The 18,529-nt window shown below is 47.2% G+C and overlaps 1 long non-coding RNA gene across 1 annotated transcript; it reads right to left on the minus strand.

Moving 5' to 3' along the window:
- Window positions 1-10,858: 10,858 nt before the first annotated feature.
- On the minus strand, window positions 10,859-15,345 carry LOC133353916 (uncharacterized). The gene is made up of 3 exons (XR_009756492.1): window positions 14,341-15,345; window positions 13,935-14,026; window positions 10,859-11,614 (listed from the first exon to the last, which is right to left on the minus strand). It is a non-coding gene; the product is annotated as an uncharacterized LOC133353916 (long non-coding RNA).
- Window positions 15,346-18,529: the final 3,184 nt, after the last annotated feature.

An 18,529-nucleotide genomic window follows, 5' to 3' on the forward strand; every position in this document is an offset into this window, starting at 1 on the left:
AGTGACCTCTTACACACACGCCATGCCACGGAGAAATGTCCCTTGAATGCACCGAATATAACAATAATGTTAAACACAAGTCATGGCCTATCGACTGCTGGATGCAGGTCACACCCACCCCCCCTGTTTATCATGGCCCTGCAGTGACACAATCTTACTCAGTCGTGCACATGAGCTGCTTTCATCGCTCCGCTCGGGAGCGTTCTCACGTTTGACTGCCATTCCGCCTCCAGTTTAGTCCATGAGCCAATCGTCTATTCCAGCCCAAGCCCACTCGTTTTAACAGTCAAATCGCAGTCGCATCACGTTGTCTGCCCTCGCTCATATGCCCGTGCAACAGAGAAATATTCATCACATGACAGTCAAATTATGTGAAAAGCCAACATATTTCGGGGTATTCTTTGGTTTTTTCGGTAAAGTCACGTATAAAGATAAAATAATAAATTAAATTAAATACTAGCATACGACGTTTCGATTGCAACACAAGCAATCATAATCAGGTATAAATTAAATAGAAACACAAATCTAGTATACTTAGAAATGTAATGTACTACAACAGAGAGTCGGATAACATAACAGTCAACACCCTATCTGGTTGATTACGTTCTTCCTGAGAATGCTAAATTTGAGAGAGAGATTAAACACAGAACCAGAGACATATAGACAGACATATAAGCAGACAGATATCACAGAGATACATAGAGAGAGAGAGAACAAACATAGGCACAAAGAGAAACTACGCCTCCGTGTCGAGGCCTTAAATAGAGAAAGGGGGGGCGGGGAGAGAGGGAGGGGTTAGAGAAATTAGCATGTCAATGAGTAGCACGATGAGTGGTACGGTACGAAAGCTTGAAAAAATTAGGAGGCAGGGAGAGAGACACACTAAATTAACTAACCTAGCAAAAATTTCGAAATGTAATGCAATGCAACACAGAGGGTCGGTCAACACACAATTAACGCATAGCCTGGTTGATTACGTTCTTCCAAAGATTGCTAAATTAGAAGTTACCGAGCTCAGAACATCATCGTGGATTGCTGGAACCTGGCTTGGAACTTAGGTTCTGAACGGTGTTGGTTCAATGCTGTGACCCCGAGCCACGGGGCCACGTCTCGCCGCACGATTCATATTGAATTGTGACTTTTCAATTTCCAAAGCCCCTACCTGGCATTCATTAATAATAACGGCCTTTACCGGAAAAGCCTCAATGCTCCACATCTCACAGTCAAAGCGTAGAGCACTTGGTATTCCCAGGCAGTCTCCCATTCAAATACTATCCCGACTCAAGCCTGCATCGCCGCTCAAATATCATCAGTCATTGGTGGAAGTTCCATATTCATATGGCGGAGATTTGGTTTCTACATACCATCGATACCTTCCCACAATGGTAAGCACTTTATCGACCCTAAATGTATGATGATGATGAACTACGTCGACACACGGACCGGGGGTGTGCATGTGAACGAATGCTCGGTTCCGACCACCGCGCCACAGGGTGGCCGAATGCGCCTGATCGCCAGACCTGGGAAGCTAAGCAGGCTGGCGCCTGGCGTCAGCACCTAGTTGGAAGTAACTGGGACGCGTGGAACGGGCCCGATAGTCGGCGGGCAGGGCAGCAAACCCGCATTTGTTGTGCCGCACTTCTATGCCCCCACGTCTCTGCTCCCCGCATCCACCAACCGGCACTGGTTACGTATGGGTAAATAACAACAACAACAACAACTCTCATAGTCAACACAGCGTGGGGAGGCGTTCATCCAGCAGCAAATTGACAGAAGAGCCCCTCCGTTGTCGTTAGCAGAGGACAATGCTGTCACGTGCATTGTTGTATTCCACTTCAATTCTCCCGTGCCCCCCCCCCCGCCCGCCGCCCCCGCATTGCCCACCAACTCGCACGCCGCCCAGTGTGGTGGAGTATCATGAAGCAAGCCACCCCGTAATCGTCGCGGTGTCGGGCTTCATTCAGCGGCGTGTATCGACAAAGAGGCTGCGCTCATCGTGACGACGACTGCGGCACGACAGGGCACGTGGCCTCGGGACGCGCTCACGAGTGCGTCCGTAGGGCTGGCCGCGTGCTGCAAGTGATGCATTTCCTTCCACGTGGGTGCCTTTGTAAGGACTTAAGCCCGCATCTGAATAAAGCCACGCAGGAAGCCCTCGTGTGCCCAGATAATGTCTCTATCTGTTAAGCCAAAGTTGCACATGGTTCAAAGTTTCCCCGCGTTGTAACTGTGCCGGCTGCGGTTGGTCACGAACCCCCTTTTGCCTGTGTGTGTTGTGAGTGGTCGTGTCGGTTTTCACAGGCGCTACTCGCTAACAGCACTTGCCCCAACAGTCCGTCAAGGCTATACGGGGGATCTTTGTCTTTGTGTCGACTCAGTGAGGGCGGTGGTGTAGCGGTTAGCGCGCTGCGCTCCACCCCGGCGACACGAGTTCGACTCCGGCTCATGGCCAACGCCAGTGACGAATATCTAAACAGCTCATGGGCCTCCCCTAGGACGGACTCAGCCTCAAATGAGTACCTGGTGCTGCGTGTAAACGTCGCCACTGGGGAGACAAAGGCGGTCGGGCGTGGTGTTGGCCCTCCCACCCCTCGTGTGCCGTGCCAGCCTTCATAGGTGCTCGTTAACAGCACTTGCCCCCCAGTCTGTTAAGGCTATACGGGGCATCTTTGCCTTTGAGCGGTTGCGCATTTGTTTGTACGCTTTACGATAAAGGTCTTCTCGACTTTCTGGCCGCTTTCGTAAAAACGCGGCGTTTGTTTTGCGGGAGCGAATGAGTCGCGTCTCTGTGCTGTCGTGGCGGGTTTTGCCAGGAATAAAACACTCGCGAATGTAAATGACCAAACATCCCAACAAGGGACACCCAGAACAACATCTTAAGACTCACCGATGCTCTCCTGGATACATTACATCGCTGGTAGTGTCATACAATCATCATTGTAATTATTGTTATTATTCAAATGTAACTGCCAAACATCCCAATGCAGGACCCTCCTGAAAAGGTCTTGATTCTCACCGAGGCATTTCTGAATAAATGTCAGTACACGATTGACGGCATCATTACTGGTGACGATGGTGGTGGTGATTGTGGTGGATATTATACGAGTGGTGGTGGTGGTGGTGATGATGGCTCTGGTGTTCATGTCGTCCTCCCCCGCACCTCCGATTCGCACGTTAGGCTACGTACGGTAAGAAAGAAGTCCAACATACACACATGATGATGGCGGTGTTGATGGCGGTGGTAGCGGTAGCAGTGATGGTTATTGTGGTTGTTTATTAAAACTACAACACACACAATGGGTTTTGTTAATTCAATGCGCCTCGCCTCTGCAGACTTTTTAGTAACCTATAATATTCAGCATTGGGAGACAATAAACTGCTCAAACTTTACTTTCCTAAACAACAAACTCGCAAATTGCAACCACAATGTCCCCCCACTGCCTGGAGCAGTACAGCAAGTAGGCTGCTACTCCCGCTGGCCTATTTCTGCGGAATTTCTCTCTCCGCGTGCGTTTCCTGCCACACGCGAAACTTTTTCAAAGCCGGATCTGACCACCACACACACGGCCACCACCCCACCACAAAGGGAGCGCCTGAAACGGAGTCATGGGATTGCGCGCACGAGGCTCGTCTGAAGAGATGGCATCCATTTCATTCGAGTCGCGTGGCGCGGAGCCGGCAACGCTGAACATTTTACAGCCACAAAGGCAGTGCCCACGGCAATGCCCCCCCCCCACACACTTGGAGCCCACGAACAGCACTCGTGGGCTGGCTGCGTTTGGCGCAGTTTGCGATTCGTCTGCGGGGAGCGGCGGGTGCAGAGTTTGGCCGCGCGCTGCGACTACGACGAAGCCTACGAATATTTGAATCGGTTCCTGGGCCTCCCCTAGGTCGACTCGGCCTTAAATGAGTACCTCGAACGGTGTGTAAGGCATCGCCACTGGGGAGACAAAGGCGGCCGGGCGTGGTGCTTGCCACACACCTCCCCCCCCCCCCACCCCACGTGTGCCTTGCCGGCCTTCAAAAGGTGCTCGCTAACAGCACTTGCCCCAAGTCTGTTAAGGCGATACGGGGTGGTATTTGTCTTTTGTGTGCGTGTGTACAATGATGTCTACGTGTGTGTGCGTCAGATGCCAGTCAGACATCCTTTCCCAGATTTGACGAAAATGGCCTCTTGAGACAGATTCGTCTTAGCACCGTGGCTCATCTTCACTTGTGCTGCACGCTGCACCCCCTGGGGGTGCGAGGTGCCCTTTCTGGGGGTGCGAGACGTGGCCAGGTCTTGTTTTAGAAGGTAAATCCTCGACACACAAATTGAGCACGGGCACATAGGTACAACTAGTTTGTTTAATCAAACCCCTATGTGTTTATTAACATTATACTTTTTTACGATTAAGAACCAAGGCTGCAGCAATGGTTAAGAAGCACTGCGTTAACGGGTGGGTCATGACACGAGCACAGGAGCTTAATTGAAAGGCGTGGGCCAGATCAACTCAATGATAACGATCCGAGGCTACTACTCCCTTTGAAATCCGTGGGCTTTGTAATAACCACCACGCGTTGCCATGATAGTCGTATCCACACGTCTTGAGTGCACACCGGGCCAAAGCAAGGTGCTGACAGCGGTAACCACCAAGCAGCTGACCTGTCCGCTTACCATGAGCTTCATAACTGTAAGATGCGCCTGCCATTCTTACACGGAAAGGGTCCAGCTAAATCCACATTCACACCCACAATAGCCTGGTCTCAGCTAACTATTAAACGATGAAAGAGGATATTGATCATCACTTGCAGCTGCGGTTGGCATCTTCATCACTGGTGCTGAGTAGAAATGGACTTCTGCCAATTATGGTTGCTCTACAGAGGACCCAAAGTCAGGTCTGCAGGTTTCTTGACCATTTCTGTAAGGCGTTGATGGGGGGGGGAGAGGGAATTCATCACCCCAAATAACATTTTGGAGCAAGGTGGGGGAGTACTTCAAAGGATGGAGGAAAACGCCACCCTCTGTGAGTGGGCTGATCGATGTGACATCTGCTGAGAAGGGACACAGATCGGTCTGGATCCTGAAACCAGATAAAGTGCGAGCAAGGATGACCTCCCAACAAGCAACTTGCTGAGGGAAGCTGGCAATTGTGGGCAGGCTACCTCACATGGAATCGCTGCAACTCATCGGACAACAATGTGGGTTCCACACAATTGCAAAGATGCCCTGGCAATCCTGAGTACGACGTTTCGCCAGTAATTGCAACTAGCTGTTGTGGCTTTGCTCTCCAACACACCCGTGTGCTGTACTCGTAACGAATTGGCATGTTTTGTTTACGTGACAAACCTTACTAATTGGTTGTGTCGGGTGGTGGCGGGTTTAACGACACATTTATATATTTACGCGATCTAATCTACAAAAACTGTATTATTACTACTATAGGGCCTTTGGACCAGTACAATATTAACCATCTGCATTTGTTTAACAAGTCGCATTCTGCCAATGAGCTTCATGAGATAATTAAGGGTTTCGGGTTAGATCGCGTAAGCATAAATGTGTCGAAACTCTCCACCACCCGACACAGCCAATTAGTGAGGGATTTGTCACGTAAACAAAACGCCAAATAGTTACTACATCAGCCCATCGGTGTGTGTTGGAGAGTAAATCCACAACATTTACAATTTGAGTAGTACGACGTTTCGCTGGTAATTACAACCATGCATCATCTGGCGATTTGCCAGAATAAAGGTCACGAAAGCTGAAGAGTTAAACTGAGCTTCATGAGGTCAAAACTGGTTCTGGAAAACATTGTTTCGAGAAAAAACAAATCATTCTGGGCTATTGTTTTGTTACGTGATAAAAGATCCATGCAATATGTATTATTACATTATGTAACATCTCAACAACCTGCACACGCATGCCTGGATGCCGGCATTTGCATGTCATTGAACATTATAATCACCCCTTATTACGGCCCTATCACCAGTTTAAGTTCATATAAATGTTTTGCCAATTTACTAGGATTGAAAAAGGCGCAGGCTGGCACGGCGGTGTGAATTTTAAACTTAATAAAAAATATAATAATGTATCAATCATAAAATGTCAAGCCTTATCAGGGCGTGGTTTCCAACAAACAAAACGGGAGACGTTGCCACAGACTGTGTGTCTATGTAAAAATACAAAGTTGCCCCGTATAGCCTGAACTGGCGGTTGGGGCAAGTGCTGTTAGCGAGCACCTATGAAGGCTGGCACGGCACACGGGGGGGTTGGATGGCCAGCACCACGCCCGACCGCCTTTGTCTCCCCAGTGGTAATGTTTTTACACACCGCACAAGGTACTCATTTGATGCTGAGTCGACCTAGGAGAGGCCCATTATCGGTTCAGATAATCGTCACTGGTGTTAGCCATGAGCGAGAGTCGAACTCGAGTCACCGAGTTCGTAGCCCAGCGCGCTAACAGCTACACTTACCGCTCTACGTAACACACACGCGTGTACGCTTGAACACGTGTGTATGTGTTACAATGGCTAGCAACACTACGTAACAAAACCTGCGGCTTGAGCTCGACTCATCGCCACGACTAACATCATGGACGAGCGATATGTGAATCGGTTCCAGCCCTCCTCGATGAAGACTCATCCTTAAACGAGTATCTGCCAATGTGTTGCGAGATGGCAACTACATCGCCATGTATTCAGCAGAGTTCGTGGGTTCGATTCCGACGCTTGCTGCATATTTGGAATTTGCATGTCTCTCCAGTGGGTGGAATAACTCTACAAGGCTGTACGGCAACTATACAAGGCTGTATGGGAGGGCGTTTTGTGTATCTTAGTTGGCGTTATTGCGTTTTGTGAAATAGGCTATTGAGAAGCTGACAGCAGCTGCCCTCCAGCAATGTAAAACGGAGTGACGTTCACAGAAAGCGGAGTGCCATGCAGATACAAGTTGGGGGAGGGGGTGCGGTTGGTTCATCTGCCAGTCATCCTCGCCAGATAACCTATAACCCCTGGGCCTCTGCCGTGACCCGTTGACAAAGCGTCACCGATCCACGTGGCCTCAAAGTGCACCGAGCTTCACGCAAACACCGTGGTGGCGGCGGTCCGTTGACGGTTCTGAAACTCCACATTCCTATGTATGGGAACAGTCTCACCGGAGAACAGCATCGACATCGTGTTGACTCATCTTCTTGGTTCTTTCGGTAAAGTCACGTAGAAGGGAAATAATAAAATAATACAAAATAATAAAATACACTTCTCACGACGTTTCGGCCACAACACAAGCAGCCGTCCTCAGGTGAAGAACAGGTCTGTCGGAAAGACAGCGTCTGAATTCAGACGCTGTCTTTCCGACAGACCTGTTTTCGTTGTTCTGCGTTGAGGCCGAAACGTCGTGAGAATTGTATTTTATTATGTTTTATTTTTATTATTTTATTATTTCCCTTCTACGTGACTTTACCGAAAGAACCAAGAAGATGAATCCCTGCAGTCACGAAAGCTTTAAATCGAAATTTAAAATCGTGTTGACTGCTTTAAGGGTCTTGGGCAGGACGTGTTGCCGGATGGCGTCATCGAGACGAATGTCAGTGACAGCCAAAGGAGGGAATGCGCCAATAAAGATGTCCCACCTTGGAGCGATACAAATAATCCCATCTGCAGACCGGATGGACTGTTGCAATCACAAGACCGTGACAGTTGCCAATGGCTTAGGAGAGCCTTCATCCAGCAGCGGAGAGATTGTGGCTGGTAATGATATAGTCAAACAGCATCGACGAGTCCCGAGGCTCCAGTTTCAATAGCGTCCTACATTGGGATGTTTAGCCGATTCTATTGGTAAATATTTCAACAGTATTGTGGTATACACGCAAAGACTGTAGGGGCAAGTGCCGTTAGCAAGCACCTATGGAGGCCGGCACAGAACGTGAGGGGGGGAGGGGGCCAGCACCAGACACGACCACCGCCCATCCTCTCCCTGGTGGCAATGTTTACACACCGAACCACGTACTCATTTGACGCTGAGTCGATCTAGGGGAAGCCCAGGGCCGGTTCAGATAATTGTCACTGGTCCATAATACAGGGTTTTTGATTGGGGTTAGATCAGCGTAAATGTTGTGTCGTCAAACCCGCCACCACCCGACACAGCCAATTAGTAAGGTTTGTCACGTAAACAGAACGTGCCAATTCGTCACTAGTGCAGCGCACCGGTGTGTTGGAGAGCAAAACCACAACCGCTAGTTGTAAGTTGCTGGCGAAACTTCGTACTCAGATTGTAAATGTTGCTCTCCAACACACCGGTGTGCTGGACTAGTGACAAATTGGCCACGTTCTGTTCACGTGACAAACCTTACTAATTGGCTGCGTCGGGTGGTGGCGGGTTTAACGACACGTTTATATTTACGCGATCTAACCCCCCCCCACAAAAACCTGTATTATGGATGATATTAGTCGCGAATGCCTCCAGCGTGTTAAGCTGAATTGTCACGAGTGTTGGCCGTGAACGGGAATCGAATACGCGTCGCCAGATTCGTAGCGCGGCACGCTTACCGCTGCACGACCGCTCCCCGTCACACAACAACAACAACCAATAAGTGGCGGTGACATCACCACGATGCTTGTGCCAGGCTAAGTGCACGTTGAGGCCACGTGAAGTGTCGACCGCCCGCCGGCAGGTCACGGGGCAGACCCAGATTCCATGGGACGACTGCGATGACTGGCCCATGCACCATCTGTGCCCCCTACTGTGCCACACACACACACACGCCGACACAGCGTACAGATTCCGGGCTGTAACCCGATTAAAAAAGGCACTCGAAGGGAAACAAAAGGCGAGGCAAGGGCTTCCTTGTAGCGCCCAATCTCTCACGTCAACGGAGCTCAACGTGGAAGAATGTAATCAAGATAATGTGGCAGAATCCCGCGTGGCTTTTAATCCCGGATAACCAGCGAGCAGGCCGAGCAGGGCTTGCTTGCTTCGTCTGCTGGGCATGCACTCGATATTTCACCGTCAGCTATGCAAGGGGCACCTTTCCGAAGCAGAGGCGAATGGCGAGCATTGTTTTGATCTTTGCTAACATAGGTGGAGGACGAGACGCGTCTCCACGCTCAAGAGAAGCACTGCTGTTTGCGTTAAACCGGTGGTGGCTCTTTACTTTCACTGGAGCTTGCACCCCTTTGAGTCTCAAGCGTAAAAAAAATGCACGTGAATAAATACATCGGTTTGATGAAACAAAGTAGTTGCAAATTTTGATTTAAAGCTTTCGTGACTGCAGGGATTCATATTCTTGGTTATTTCGGTAAAGTCACGTAGAAGGGAAATAATAAAATAAGAAAAATATAAAATAAACATTTTTTTATTTTATTATTTCCCTTCTACGTGACTTTACCGAAAGAACCAAGAATATAAAGTAGTTGTACTGACGTGCGCGTGCTTAATTCGTGTTTTCGATTATTTACCTTCTTTAAAAAAACATCTGGAATGTTTCGCACCCCCAGAAAAGGCATCTCGCACCCCCAGGGGTTAAGAAGAACCACTGCGCTAAACTGTTGGGAGGCCCACGCAGAGCCAAGGGTAGATGGCTAGCAATTCAAATATCCACGGCCCTACATTGAACAAATGTTGCATTAACTCTACATCGGCCTTAAACAGCCTCTGCATGGACAACTGCTGCATTTCAACGGTGCTGATCACGTCAATGACCACGAGATGGCGATGGGCTGGGGCTTTGAGATTAGGAACCTTCAGATTGTGAGTCGAGTACAGTACTTTGGTCAGGAACTGAAATGAGGTCGCTGGATTAGCGAGCGAGCCGACCAGAGCGTGACTTCTTGAACGCGTTTTAAAATTAAAGGAACGTGCTGGCAGTCGGGTACAAGCACAGCCCAGCGTAACGTACCCACTACCATCATTAGCGCTGCCTTGTAACACAACGCACGCCGCAGCACGCCAACATTTTGGAGGGGTGGTTTTTGGGGGAACTCCTCCACATTTCAACAACATTGTGTTTGTTATATCGTATTTTAAATTTAAGGTCGTCGGTTCATTTCGCAGCAATTCACCTACTGGTCAGCGTGGGGTCCTTGAAGCGAGCGATGTAAACCAGCTCAGATATCACGCACCACCAGTGGCATGTATCCAAGGCCAGGAATGCATCGCTGGTCACAAAACTTGAGTTTGACAACCACTGCCCCACCGCTCCCTCCATAACCAAAATGTGGGTAAGACCTTCATGCGGTAATGGGTTGACATGCCCATAGAATTAAGGCCGTGGATCGTGCAACGATTCATGGAGGTGGCACACGGCAGTGGCGTGCACCTGAAATCCATTTGAAGCGAGCACGGCTGGACTAGTGATATCTGGACCAGTCCTGGGGTGAGTCTTCACCAACCACACTGGCCAGCGTGAAGCATGGTTAAACTCCCGATGACCACCGCAGCACGAGTCGGACCTCAAACACGAGTAGTTAGTCAATGGGCTGCCAATCAGAACAGCAGATTATAGACTTTAAAAGTTATGAATTGCTTGGCTATAATGCATCAGTAGATGGCAGTACATCATTGTAAACATGGAGTTATCCCACGAGAATGCGTGGGGAGTTTCCTCTCATGAGGGAAAGTCAAAGATAGATATGTCCATGCAGGGCCCTTCCAAAATATTCTGCAGACAGTATCCGTTGTCTGCCGACACACTGCAATAATAAATCCAAATACATTTCAGAAGCAGAAAATGCATTTCCTTCCCTTTTCTCCACTTAAATAATCAACCGGGCCCCCAAGGCGTGCCTAATTTCAGCAGCTTTCATTCGGTACAGGCACACGGTTTGTTTTTCCACTTAACTTTATTATGTGCTGGTCAGCAAGCAGACGTGGCTTACACAGCTCAGCAAACTACAATGGATTTCGCCGCACCGCCGACCTCCCGAGTAGCTCCGCAGATGAACCGTGATAGTGAAATTTATTTTACACGGTCGTGGGTCACCCTCCTCACCAACCCACCCAACAGCACGAAGTATTAACACGTAGGCTTCCGCGGCAAATAATATCCACAAGGATCACGCGAATGTAAACGTGCTGTCAAACCTGCCAAAGCCACTTCGGAAAGTTTGTCACGTAAACCTCTATGATGGAGCACTAAGTATTATGGTCAGTCAAACCTGTCACCAGCCTTATCCAACAGTGAATTGACAAATTGACTATTTTTTGTATTAAAACTTGAGACAAACCAAAGAAACACGTGCAATTCGTACTTTTTTTTTTAAAGCAAACTTTAATACTTGTTTTTAGTCCAAAGCTAAACTGGCAAACAAACATTCTGGCTCTAAAAAATATATTTCAGGAATATTAAAAAAGTTGAAAATTAAAATCCAATAACATTTCTCAAATGCATGCCCACCATTGTCGAGGCTTCATCCAACAATGTATTGACAAAACGGCTGCATATGTTTATCATTCAGATATTAATTAAGACAAAGACTAAAACTAAACAAGGAGTAAATGTTTGTAATAAAAAAAGTGTGGTCTTTCTGCATACAAAACACAATTGCACGCAAATCCTCCAGCCCATTTCCAGGGTGGCTTCGCTACACCACATGCAACGTCCTTGCTTGTTTCATTTCTTTCTTTTCTTGCATCGGAAGACTTCCACGGCATATGTTTGACAGGAGGGAAAGACACATGCAACACGCACAACTATTAAGATCACATTATGTTTATGGAAATTGCATCAAGAATAAACGCCGCTGCATTATAAACTTCTAAACAACAGCACATCATCCTTGCAAGCATTATTTGTCGCAATGGCACATGCACGAAATATATATTTGCCATCAAAACTAAACCTTGTTGTTAAAACTGGGTTTCCATGATGTATCAGTAGCTCATCTTAAAGGATTATAGAATGATTAATGAAAGTCGAGTAACGGAGAACTGCCCCCCCCCCACCAGATACGTGTGGCAATAAATGGCAGTTTTATGCACTATGTTACGCAAACCTGAACACTTAAAACTCATAACCACCTACCTACACAAAATCTAAATCAGTATTCTCCTTATCAACTCAAAGCAAACACAAATGGAATTTGAATGGAAGACCGACAGGTAAATGTATAACCCATGGTTCAGTGCCAGATACAAATCTGTGGGAACGGCAGAGAAGCCAAACCGAGCACTGTTTTTTTTCAAAATTACACACGAGCCTTCTGGATTGCGACTGCTGATGCGACCTAAAAATGTCAAAACCGGTTCAGCATGTGCGTAAACACACGATTCTGTCTAACATGCCTGGAAGGTCATTAGGCAATGTAATACACATGTAATTTGGATGTGGATGGATATATACAGTAAATTCGATGATTTAACGATTTCAAAACTGGATTTGTATCAACAGCCACTGCTAGTCACGTGCTGTTAGAGTTCTAACCATAAAAATTTTAATCGAAGATCATTTAATTCACTGCCGACGAATTAACGCATCTCGACGTCATTGGCGATGGGGTTTGCTGGTCCATACTTCACCACGTTGGTCAGTGTGGGTTGGCAAAGCGCAATTAAAATTCATTCAACGCACTTTAAATACAGTATAATTATTCAACTAAAACATGGGATTTATAGCAGCGCACCTTGTTTGATTTCTAAAAATACACATCTAGCAATCTTAATCGATACGCTTCAAAGAAACAAAATTATTTTCGGCCAAAACAGAAACCCAGTATTTGCGAATGTCAACGTTGATTCCCAAAAAAGGCCTCAGCTTGAAAACTTGAAGTCATGCAGCTGCCACCCGGGGTCTCCCCGCAAGCGATCCGTGTGTGGGAAGAGGTCATACGAGCCGGCACTACGCTCGAGGCCGGCTCGGATTTGGGGGGCCACCGAGACCCACTTGACCTCCCCCCCCCAGAAGCCAGGTCTATGTTCCAGCACCCGGCCTCCTTGATATGGGGCCGCGGGCTTGCCCCGACCCTGGGTGTCTTCCAGCAGGGCCGGGATGTGAAAGCCGCGCGCCCGAGGAGACCCCGTGGCGGCATTGGGGCTGCGATCAGACCTTTTACTTGCTCATCATCGGCCTTTTCAGGGTTTTTTTTGTTTCAGGGATTCATTAAACTACTAGAAAAAACAACGCACCGTCTCATCTAAGATTGCGGTGGACATATCGACGTTGCCGATCCAATTCATCGCCATGCGCGACGTTTGGCCTTTCCGACAAGCCGTGGTGGCATTTAAAAGCCCAACTGCGGGACTTAGCACTTAAAAGCAATTATCAGCCCAAGTTAAAAGGTTCAGATGATTACTCATTCAAGTTGAATTTGCTGTACTTCAATTAGTGACATTAGCGTGCACAAAACGGTACCCCCGATTTAAACAAGAGCACCCATTTCCAATTATTGTAATTTCACTATTATTTTGTTCGCTCTATTTTTTTTTAATAAACGTCGAATTACAACAAAGTCCACGACGACCCCGTGGCGTTACAACGGCACAACAACGTGGTTGTAACGAGACTAGGAGAGCGCACAATGAAAAACCACGCATGCAAGCCTTCAAATAGCAAGTGTGTCCACGTGGAGGGGGAGTGAGTGCACCGTGTCTGCGAGCACGTTGTACCAAACCGCCCGTGTCCCTCCTTTTTAAATCCTTTATATTAAGTTCACTTGCTTGCTTGCTTAAGACCGTGAAAATCTTTCGGTCGTTTTTTAACCCACTTCCCGTGATCCAATCGAGCTGACATTTTGCACACAGACTCGTTGTGCGTGACAATTAATGTTCGTGAAATTTTTTTCCAAAATTTTACACTTTTTAGGACAAAAATATTATATTTAATTACCAATTGCTTAATGGTGACATGCAATCATCTGACCCATAGGTGGCAGCCATCTCAAGCCAGAGGACGAGAGGACTCTAGCCGCCACGCAAATAAAGGCTTTATAGTGAAAAACTTTGTTTTTACAGGTTATACTTGTACCTCTTGCCCACAGAAGGAAAGTTGCTGCCGGTGATGATGAAGACGATGAGACGCGGCCAGACGAATCGCCATCAAAACCACGACGGTCGATCCTCGGGAAAGCCAAAATGGGGAGAGGGAGAAAAATCTTAACTTTGGAGCTTTCGTGACTGCAGGAATTATTCTTTGGTTCTTTCGGTAAAGTCGCGTATAAAGAAAAAAATATTAAATAATAACATACGACGTTTCGATTGCAACACAAGCAATCATCATCAGGTATAATGAAATAGCGACATACAATCTAACCAGAAAAAATTATAGACAGACATATAAGCAGACAGACATATAAGATATCCGTCTGCTTATATGTCTGTCTATAATTTTTTCTGGTTGGAGGGAGAAAAAGTTTACAGGAAGTAGCAAAGACCTCGTGGAAAGGACCCGCTCGCTTGAAAGATCCCTCTTCTCATTGCCTTCGATCTTTCCGCAAAAGCTTTAGTGGGCCACAGACCTCTAACAAAGCCACGCGGCAGATTGGCAAATACGATGGGAGGCATCGCAGCGATTAATGCAAACCGGTCAACCCTGTATCAGTGCCCTGCCTTATTACAAACCAATTCAGACCGTATTGCTCACCCCCGTGCCCTTATACATCTCAACGTTCATCCTGCAAAGTCCCATCACAAGGAAGAAACAAAGTTACACGTAGTCTTTCGCGACTAATATCATCCATAACAGGTTTAATGGCGTTAGATCACGTAAATGTGTCGTTAAACCCGCCACAGCCAATTAATAAGGTAAATAAACCGCATGGGGTTAGAGCGATGTTCATGTACCAGCAACTGCACCATTCCGAACGTAACCACCGCCAATAACCATACTTCACCACCCACGCAATCGGGTTATCGGTTCAAGTCCCCATTGGGGATTGAAAGCCGCCTATCATCTCGCTCCTAGGGCGATAAAGCGTTACCGTGTTGTGGCAACTAAAAGCACGGCTGTGTCGATGTAAAGGCGTCCTCGTCAGCGGCACGTGGAATGGACAGCGACGGCTGTAAACACAGCAACAGCACCACCCCGCGCCCGTTTGAGAGGACGCTCGGAATTGTTGTTTTATACATCTAACACTATTTACGTAAACTTTACATGACAAGGCTAAACTAAGCAACCACGCTATGAAGTTCCAATGGGCACACACGTGTGGCCAACTACAAAACAATGGGAGGGAAACAAACTAACTGTATATATCACGAATCTACTTCTAAACAGCGCACATTCGAGGTTGCACGATACTATTAATTTAATTTTAAAAGTAAATAAAGTCGAGTACACGGCTCGAGGTATTTCTTATCGCCGAAGAAATGAGCGCGAAAAGCCCCGCGCCGCTAGGCCTCTAAATCGCACGCGCGCCGCCATTGCCGCTCCTTCCGGTGACGTCACGCTCCGGGCGCTGACGAATCAGAGGGCGCCATTTAAAGCGTTGGGAGGGGGCGGTTACATTGGTAATGACGTCATCGCGCTTGCTGTACCTTGCGTGACGTCATCGCAGTTGTGGGTGACGAGCCAATGGCTTCGTCGTTGCGGATGACGTCATCATATGCGGGGGGAGGGGAGGGACACGCTATCATTCGCGATGACGTCACGCCGTATTTTATTCCTATGCTACGTATTTAGCACACGCTTTACACGTGATGCGTTTAAAACTTTAAAACGTTAAAGTTAAACGTGACGTCATTCTCTCACGTTATCCTTACCGTTGGTTAACGATGACGGCATTGTTTTGCGGCAACGTCATATTTCAACGAAGCGGTCGATGACGTAATTTTTTCGCGCTCGCAAAGGCCGATTGCGTCATCAGACTACACGTGTAGTGACGTCATCGCCACAGGGTAACCCACGCGCATTGCTCAGTAGGATTATATAAACAGGTCCTCGTGATAATTGTTGTTTTTACCCTTTTATCTGGCAACAAAACTGACACCTTTTTTACAAGGGGTCATGTTTGCATTGACCACAATACCTGCAGTCGGAATGCAAACAAAAAACATAACTCTGATAATGTATGTGCACTGTCCTTGAAGTTGATTGGTCCACACCCGAGACAGCTTTCCTTAGAGCCCAGTCTCACATGGTCCTTGAAGTTGATTGGTCCACACCCGAGACAGCTTTCCTTAGAGCCTAGTCTCACATGGTCCTTGAAGTTGATTGGTCCACACCCGAGACAGCTTTCCTTAGAGCCTAGTCTCACATGGTCCTTGAAGTTGATTGGTCCACACCCGAGACAGCTTTTCTTAGAGCCTAGTCTCACATGGTGTTGGACCAGATGACGCCAAAAGGCACACAACTCAATGACAATGCACCATCAGAGTATGAGAGCTCGGGGTAAGCATTTACACCATTGGAATCTCATTTGCCAGTAGAAAAATATGATAATTGTTTTTTTACCCTTTTATCTGGCAACAAAACTGACACCTTCTTTTACAAGGAGTCATGTTTGCATAGACCACAATACCTGCAGTCGGAATGCAAACAAAAAACATAACTCTTATAATGATATGCACTGTCCTTGAAGTTGATTGGTCCACACCCGAGACAGCTTTCCTTAGAGCCTAGTCTCACATGGTGTTGGACCAGATGACGCCAAAAGGCGCACAACTCAAAGACAATGCACCATCAAAGTATGAGAGCTCGGGGTTAAGCATTTACACCATTGGAACCTTATTTGCCAGTAGAAAAATATGATAATTGTTATTTTAACCCTTTTATCTGGCAACAAAACTGACACCTTTTTTTTACAAGGAGTCATGTTTGCATAGACCACAATACCTGCAGTCGTAATCCAAACAAAAAACTCGTGACCTAGGAATCATCTCACACAGATGGCTCCTACATGTACATATCTGGCAATTCACGAGCATTGATTAATTATGTGTCGAGACAGATATTGCAAGGTATTACCTGCTTATATTTATCTTACCTATAGGCCATCCTAACTTATCTATAGGTCATCGTTACCTAGGACGTTTTGCCAGTAATTACAACCAGCTTCATCAGGCGACAGCCAGACTTGTGGAGAAGTCTAACTGGACTAGTGACAAATTGGCACGTTCTATTTACGTGACAACCCTTACTAGTTGGCCGTGTCGGGTGGTGGCGGGTTTAACGACACATTTATATACTTACACGATCTAACCCCAAACAAAACCTCAATTATGGATGATGACATACGCCGTATTTAGACCAGCCCACCTCGCCATCGCTTCCTTCCTTCTGCCAGATCACGCAGCAGCTGCTGGGATCACTCATCCCTTGGACGCTGACACCCCCCGAAACGTTGGACATTGACGCCCGCTAGAGAAGCTCGTGGGTGGAGGAAGAGGCCAAGGGTCGGCCGCTCGGGGATAGGAAGCGGCCTCGCTTCGGGGCTCTGCCAGGAGGGGCTTTTGTTAATAGCGCTCTGCTATGAAGGCTCATTGCCCGAAACGTCGCCTATTCTACATTGGCTTTCCCTTCAGTGCAGCGTTATTGGCGTAATGTGTTGAGGGGCCGTCCATAAATGACGTCACGCAATTTTGGACGATTTTTGACCCACCCCCCCCCTCGTCACACGGCGTCACAAAGTCAGACCCCCCCCCCCCTCAAATATGACGTCACAAAGCTCTGCCCTCCACCCCCCCGAAACTATATTTCAATTTTGAAAATAAAACATGCTTCAAATCGCTTTAAACTATTGTCATTGTAGTGCGTATTTAATGTAGCGCTGCACTCTGATGTTGGAATAAAAGAAATTGTGTTGTTATAACAATTCTATACTTTTTTAAAGTTGCGCATTGACAAACCCTCCCTCTCTTTCTCTCAAGGGCAGTGATACCAAACGATTCATATTACCGGAACACCAGAAAATATATACTACTATATGTAAAAATATAAAACTATATAAATATATATTTAAATATCCAAAACGTGAAAATATATTAAATATATTTACATGCAAATAAAACTCATTTAATTCACGTAGATATCAGGTTTTATTTCAGGGGGGAGGGCATTTCGAAATTATTTTTTATACATTAAACATCACAAGTGAAATATTAAATTTTGATTTAAAGCTTTCGTGACTGCAGGGATTCATCTTCTTGGTTCTTTCGGTAAAGTCACGTAGAAGGGAAGTAATAAACTAATAAAAATAAAACATAATAAAATTATTCTCACGACGTTTCGGCCACAACGCAAGCAGCCGTCCTCAGGTGAAAACCAGGTCCGTCGAGGCGACAGAGTCTGAAAATATTAATTACCGCAATGTCCGACACAAAAGGGTTTAACCCACTGTGTCGTGGTTGTCCGGATCAAGCTGCGTTTGGCATCACAGCCCCCGCGGCTCGCCTGGAGAAGCCGTCGTAGACTACTTGGTGGTTGTCAGAATGGTACCGGGGTAGCACAGGGGTGATCACACGGTGGTACAGGGGTGATCACAGGGTGGTACAGGGGTGATCACAGGGTGGGACCGGGGTGGAACCAGGGTGGAACCCGGGTGGAACCAGGGTGGTACTGGGGTGGTACCAGGGTGTGACCGTGATGGGACGGGGGTGGTCACAAGGTGGGACCGTGGTGGAACC

Source organism: Lethenteron reissneri, chromosome 45 (assembly GCF_015708825.2).
Source record: "Lethenteron reissneri isolate LAM-NWPU_2019-01 chromosome 45, ASM1570882v1, whole genome shotgun sequence".
Lineage (NCBI taxonomy): Eukaryota > Metazoa > Chordata > Hyperoartia > Petromyzontiformes > Petromyzontidae > Lethenteron > Lethenteron reissneri.